The following is a 6620-nucleotide window of genomic DNA, read 5'->3' on the forward strand; positions in this document are numbered from 1 at the left end:
TCCCCTCTCCCTCCTCTTCCCCAGCCTCCTCCCATTCCATGTCCCCTTTCTCCCCCCCCCCACCCCCACCCCCCAATTAGCTCCTTGGCTCCCCAGAAGACTGGTTCTTGGGGCTGATTCTAGGGTGAGGATCTAGACTCCTCCCACTTCACCCCTAGATAGTGCTCCCACCAGAGAGAACGCATCTACTGTAGACCCCCAGAGAGGACAGAATGTCCATTCTCAGGAGGCTGAGACAGACAGACAAGTCTGGGCAAAGTGAAGCCAGATGAGACTCAGGTGTGTGCTGTGCCGACAAAGCACCAGCNGAATTGCCTGGAGGGAGATGGAAATGGCAAGAGGGTGGCTGTGTGACCACAGCTCACCTCATCTAACTAGGTTCCAGAAGCCCTTTGCAGGNGTGCGCCCTGAGAGCTGGGCAGGCTGGGGATGCAGTCTGCTCCCAAGNCTGCCCCTCTGNGCNCTGGCTTGGTGTGAAATCACTTCCAGGCTCTGACTCCTGTAACAATGACTAGTTTTAGCCATCCCCTGAGTTTACTGAAGTTCTGTGTCAAGTGTTGCTTCCTCCTTTTCTTCCCCTGAACTTGATCATGAAATCTCCCTCCACCTCTGCTCTCTCTTGTGCTGGAAGCTACAACCCTGAATAGATTTGGAAAAGTCATCCGCTGCTATGAAAGGGAACCATAAATGAATCCTTGGAGTTGAAATTTTGTCATTTAACAAATGAGCTGTCTCCCCTGTACCCCCTCAGTACTTAACAAACAACTCACAGCTCCATGTGGAAGGCTCACTGGAAGGCCCCCCACCCCCACCCCTTTTCTTTCTTTCAAAAACAGCTATTTCCTTGCAGGTAGTAATTTTGTTTTAAGAAAAGTGATGTTTAGCATCAGACTTTTTAATAAAATATGTGTGAGAGAATAATTCTTCTAAAACCTTCTGTATCTACACACACACAAAAAAAATCTATATGTGGGAGAACTTGAATTAATCTCTAATAGATTTTATTACCTAGCAGTTAAGAGTTTCTCTAAGAGACATCCAGTCAAAGACGTCAATTTGGGGTAACAAAGAATAGCAGAGATGTGGCTCAGTGAAGACGGCGCTGAGCCCTGCTCTGCTTGTTCTGCTTCCAGCTTACAGGCGATTGCTTGTGTAGGAAAGGAGACAGGCTGTGCTGCNTCTGCTGGAGTGCGGGGTTGATCAAGCTGTGGAGCTTGGTCTGAGAAGATGGCACGCTGTAAAGTGATTGCCCTGTGAGCCAAAAACCTGAGTGCAAGCTTCAGTCCCAGGATGTGTGTGTGTGTGTGTGTGTGTGTGTGTGTGTGTGTATGTATGCATGTAGGTATGTGTGTATATGTATGTGTGTATGTATATATGTATATATATGTGTGTCTGTACATATATGCATATGCAATACATATATATGCATATATGATATATATGCAAACCTCTATGACCTAGCACTAAAAAAGCAGAAACACATGGACTCCTGGGGAACCATTGGCCAGCCAGCAGAGCCTAATGAGTAAGTTGCAGGCTCATGAGAGATCCTGTCTCAAAAACCAAGATGTGTGATGTATGAATGCATGATCTGTTCAGAATGGGGAAACTAAGGTTCGCAGACCTGACACTGACCATTTAGCTTCAAAGGGGATATTCACTCACCTGCTCATTTTAAACTCATAGCTGCATTGTGGGTGTGTGACAGGGTGGAGCTGGGGTCGGGAAACAGGACCCAGACCACAGCTCATATGCTCTAGAGCAGAGGTTCTCAACTTGTGGGTCATGACCCCTCTGAGGTCACCGAAGACCATCAGAAAGCAAAGACATTTACATAAAAATCATAACAGTAGCAAAATTACAGTTACAAAATACCCACAAAAATAATTCTACTGTTCGGGGTCACCACAACATAAGGAATTGTATCAAAGGGTCACAGTATTGGGAAGGCTGAGAAGCACTGTTCTAGAGAGAGACTATCAAAAGACACAACACATTAACTAAGAAGTATCATGTGCTGGGATTACAGGTGTGTGCTACTGTGGCGTGATTTTAAAGGTGTCTATTGCACAGCTCCGTGGAATAAGTTCCAGGTTTCTCACTTCTGAACAAGCTACCTCCGGGAGTAGAACGTTACATCGTGATCCTTAAGCAGTAAGAAAGGATAGAGTAGCCAAGTCTGTGATATTTCTTTAATTCATTTAGCAGGCTCTAGGTCAAAGGTACCTCAGCTTGCTCAGCCTCACGTGACCAGAGAGGCAGCCCGAGCTGATCCTCACCAGCCACACAGAGGCAGAAGCAGGCACCCAGGGCCCATGGATACCACCATGGCTCAGGTAGCCATACCTCCACAGCTGCATTCTGCATTCATGAGGCCATGGTGGCCACATCTATTCATGGGCCCACTTTTCCTCACACTGAGGATCACATGAGAGCCCTGGTGAAGCNCAGGCCTCTCTCTCTGCCAGGTCTTACCCCCACCCACGCTTGGCCTCAGTTTCCCTACTTAAGGGTCTAATGCTTCCTTCTGCTCTGCCCATGTTTCTTCTAGTCACGAGGGAAACCTTCCCAGCACACAAGCGCACTGGAGATGGGCTATAAGATGTTCCTCCTCAGACAAGCCATCTTCTACCGTGGTGTGCTAGGTCACAAAGCACTGTTCACAGGTGACTGACCACGTGTACGCCTTCGTCCAGATAATTTAAGCCTTACTCCCAAGACGAACCTTATCCTGCAGATACATGACAAATCTATCTCATGGGTCCTCACAGGGCTACCTACCGTTCAGGGTAGGCAGGACTCTGAGACAGCCATCCTATGATTGTGTCACTGGTACCTAGCAGCTTTGAGCAAGGCTTTCAATGCAGTAGTGGAAACCCAGAGAGGATCCTCACTGAGGCCCAGGCTGACCTCCTTCAAGTGACCTAGGCTGCGCTTCTCCAAACTTTGGCGCTCATGCCAAATCGTGAGAGCTGTGCATCCTGAGGGTGCCAAAGAGTCGGTGAAGCATCTACATGGCCCACTCCGAAGGATGCTGGGCACGGCCCCCATGTCACCAAGTCCTTGACTGAGCCATTAGGACCATTATTGTTAGCATTTGATGGCTCTTGTTGCTAAGACAACAGCCGTCAACAGGAGGACNGTCACTTCTCTGTCTGATCAGGAGCTGCGGGGTGTCCTCAGAGATAGCTGAGCTGGCCGGGGGCCCCTCAGCTTCAGCGCGTGTCAGTAATTCGTTTACATTACAGTTGTGTTTGCCAAATAATGGGAATATTACAGGCTGTGTTCGGAAATGGAAATTAAATTTTTAATGGGGTATACGGTGGTAATAAAGGAAGGGGTGCACACTGAGGAGGGCTCGGACACCATAATTACAGATTATATTGTCATTACTCATGTTCGCATCTGGAATTGCAGACTGAACTAAAATACGTGACTGGGAGCAGAGCCTGCAGAACTTACTCATTAAAATTCTACAACATGGTACTGGAACAATGTAAACTTGAGGCCCCATCTCACTGGCATCTGCCTAGCTAGAGCTCTGCTCCTCTCTCTCTCTCTCTCTCTCTCTGTCTCTCTCTCTTCATGTGTGTATTGAGGTGGAAAATGAAGATGACTTTGTAGTCTTTCCTGTCATAGCCTAGAAAGGAAAAGCCCTGTGTGTCTGTGCTGACCGCTACAGGTATTTGTGACCAAATGCCTGGCAGAAATACAAGAGAATGACGTCTTTTGCTCTCTTATCCTGTTGTTCAGTGCACAGTTTCGTGGCTCACATTTCTGGAGCCCCTTTGGAGGAGGCAGGATCATGTGGTCCATGCTGCTCATGCCAAGGTAACTAGGTAGCAGAGAGAGGAGGACATTTTCAAATACCTGACCCCATGACTTGTTTCCTNCAGGCAGGCCCCACCCCTTCCGGTTTCCTGACCCTTCCCACATAGCTCCATCACCTAGCCACCAAACACTTAACCACAGCCCACGGGGAGCATTTCCCCTTCAAATTATAACATCTCACCCCTGGCTCCAAGGGGTTCACGGTCATCTTATAAACCAAAATNCATCTTCCNAAAGACTTAAGAGCTCCATTAGTGTTTAAAATTCCGTGTTATGTTGAATGCCTCTTCTAAGACCCAAAGCAAGCTCTTAGCTATGAGACTTTATAAACTCAGAAAGCAAGGTATTCTAGTCATAATAAATATGAATATGCAATCATATTAACAGTAATTAATAACAAAATAATAAAATAAAAGTGGCAAGATAATAATAATAAAATAAGGATTCAAGGTAGTCTAAGGTGGAATGGTTGCAAATAGGGGGGGTATATAGTGGTTCTAACCAGGATGCNACCAAAGCACACAAAGTAAATCTTGTAGCTCCATATCCAGCATCGAGGACACATAGTATCATGATGCCAGCTCCAGCAGGCTTTTGAAGCCCAAGCCCTGCTCTCTGCAGCTCGTGCCCTCTCTCCTGGACTGACTCCACTCTGGGTCTGGCCTTTCTTTTCAGCAGAGTCTTACTGACCTTCATAGCTTCACAGATGGCCCNTCAGAGTCTTCAGGGCTCTCACTCTGCCACACATTTCCTGGCCTCCTCTAGCCTCCTCTGAAGTCTGAGTGGACCCCTCCATGACCCCATAACACTGACACCCACAGATGTGTGAAGCTGTCATCAGTGTCTGAGCCCAGGGAAACATTTACCAAGGTCCNTGTGACCTGTATAAGATAGCCCACAGCATCATGGAAGCCGTTAGGGGTGGAGTTGGCCAGTTCTGCCAGTTTCTCGAGGTGTCTTTCCTCTTATGTAGATGCAAAGCCCTTGATTTCTATTTAACTGTATTAATCTCCCTAATGGCCATTCCCTCCAACACTGAATCACTTCTTTTCTGGCTAATTTAAACCTTGTCTATTTTTTTTCTCCATTTTTTTTTTTTTTGCTTTGCTTTGCTTTGCTTTGCTTTGCTTTGCTTTGCTCTCCAATCTCACTATAAGCCTAGCTAAAAGCAGCTAGCAGGAACCACGCCACCCCCTGAATTCTCACTCTCTTGAAATGTTATCTGCCAAATAAATTAATCTTTTGTTTTAAAGTCCAACCTCATTTAAACTCTCAGGACATAAGAGGAAATTCTGACAAGTTACTTCTCGGAATGCAGCAGGAATGAGCTCTACTCAGATTNCTGGTAGAGTCCTCATTGCTCCAGAAGCCAGGGTGTCCAGTCATTAATGTGCACATTTTGATTGGAAGCTTGTTGTTCTTAGCTTCTACAAAAGTCACCGTTAAAGTGAATAAGATCCCAAACTTTCCCCAGGCTGCATCTTCAGACTTTTCCAAATCCCTCCATGATCCAGTTCCAAGGCATTTAGGCATTCTTCTATAGAGTGAGCTTTGGGTGGGAACCACTGGGGGACTACATGGTAGCCACAGTAACTCGCCTGGTGTGGGGTAGAGGAGAGCGCATTCGTTACNGTTCTGGATACTTAGCTGCCCTTGTGCCATGATTGCAGTGTCCCCTGAGGNCTGTGCTTCACAATGCCCACCAGGAACAATGCCATGAAGTGAGAAGAATTGACGTTTTACAGGCGGTTAACTATCCCAGGGTCCTTTCAGAGTCAGGTCTTCAAAGCCCTCAGCAGATTCTTCTGTGTGCTGTGGTGTAGCTGGGCTGTGGTGTAGCTAGACGCTTCGGGCTGTGGGAGGAGGCAGTTTAGATGGGATATTATCCTGGTCCCTTTACAGAAGACCANTTAGTTTAAAGATGGTGGAAGGAAGAACCCTGGGAAGAGCAAGTTGAGTGGAGCCAGGGATACTTGGGAGATGCTGGTCTTTGTCATTCTCCTGGCTGTTGTTTGCCAGTGAGAGCGCTGGTGGGTGAATGGTGAGACTGAGGAGAGCTGGTTAAAGTAAGAGAGATGCTGGCCTTTGTCTTGGCTCTCTTACTCTTTCTGAGTCCCCAACCCTTTAAGCATGTGTTTCCCCATGGCCCCAAGATTCAGGGAAGTATGTTTCAGAATGACACTGGAAAATAAAGAGGTTTCAGAATGGACATGGTAATACTTGCCTTCAACCCCTGCCCTTGAGAGGCAGAGGCAGAGAGGTCTTTATGTGTTTAAGGCCAGCCTGGACTATATAATGAGTTCCAGGCCAGCAAAGGCTACTAGAGGGGCCCTGTCTCAAAAAACCAAAAAACAAACAAACAAAAAAACCAAAAATACAAAGCAAACTAAAAAGTGTCAGATACTGGTCATTACAGAAGGACCACACCTCACCCCTTAGAGCACCGCCATAGTTTTAGATGTCAACTTGACAAATTTAGAGTTACCTGGGAAGAAGGAACCTCAACTGAAGAATTTCCTGAATCAGACTGGCCAGTGGACCAGNCCATGGGACATGATCTTGATGGCNAGTTGGCTTTTGAGGGCCCAGAATCACTTATGGGCTGAATGGAAGCCAGGAGAAGAGCAAGCCAGTCAGGAATGTACCTCCACAATTCCTGCTTTGGCTTTCTTTGATGACCAATCACAATCACCTGTAAGCCAAATAAACCCTTTCCTCCCCAAGATGTCTTTGGTCCTGACATTCATGATTGCTACAAGAACTAGGAATCCAGTAGGAGGAGACTCTAC

At 46.9% G+C, this 6620-nt stretch overlaps 1 protein-coding gene across 1 annotated transcript in view; it reads left to right on the forward strand.

The window, feature by feature from the left end:
- Positions 1-6620, forward strand: part of Cdh4 (cadherin 4) — a 464790-nt gene that overhangs the window by 172803 nt on the left and 285367 nt on the right. The window lies entirely within an intron of this gene.

The sequence above is a fragment of the Mus caroli genome, chromosome 2, assembly GCF_900094665.2.
Source record: "Mus caroli chromosome 2, CAROLI_EIJ_v1.1, whole genome shotgun sequence".
NCBI lineage: Eukaryota > Metazoa > Chordata > Mammalia > Rodentia > Muridae > Mus > Mus caroli.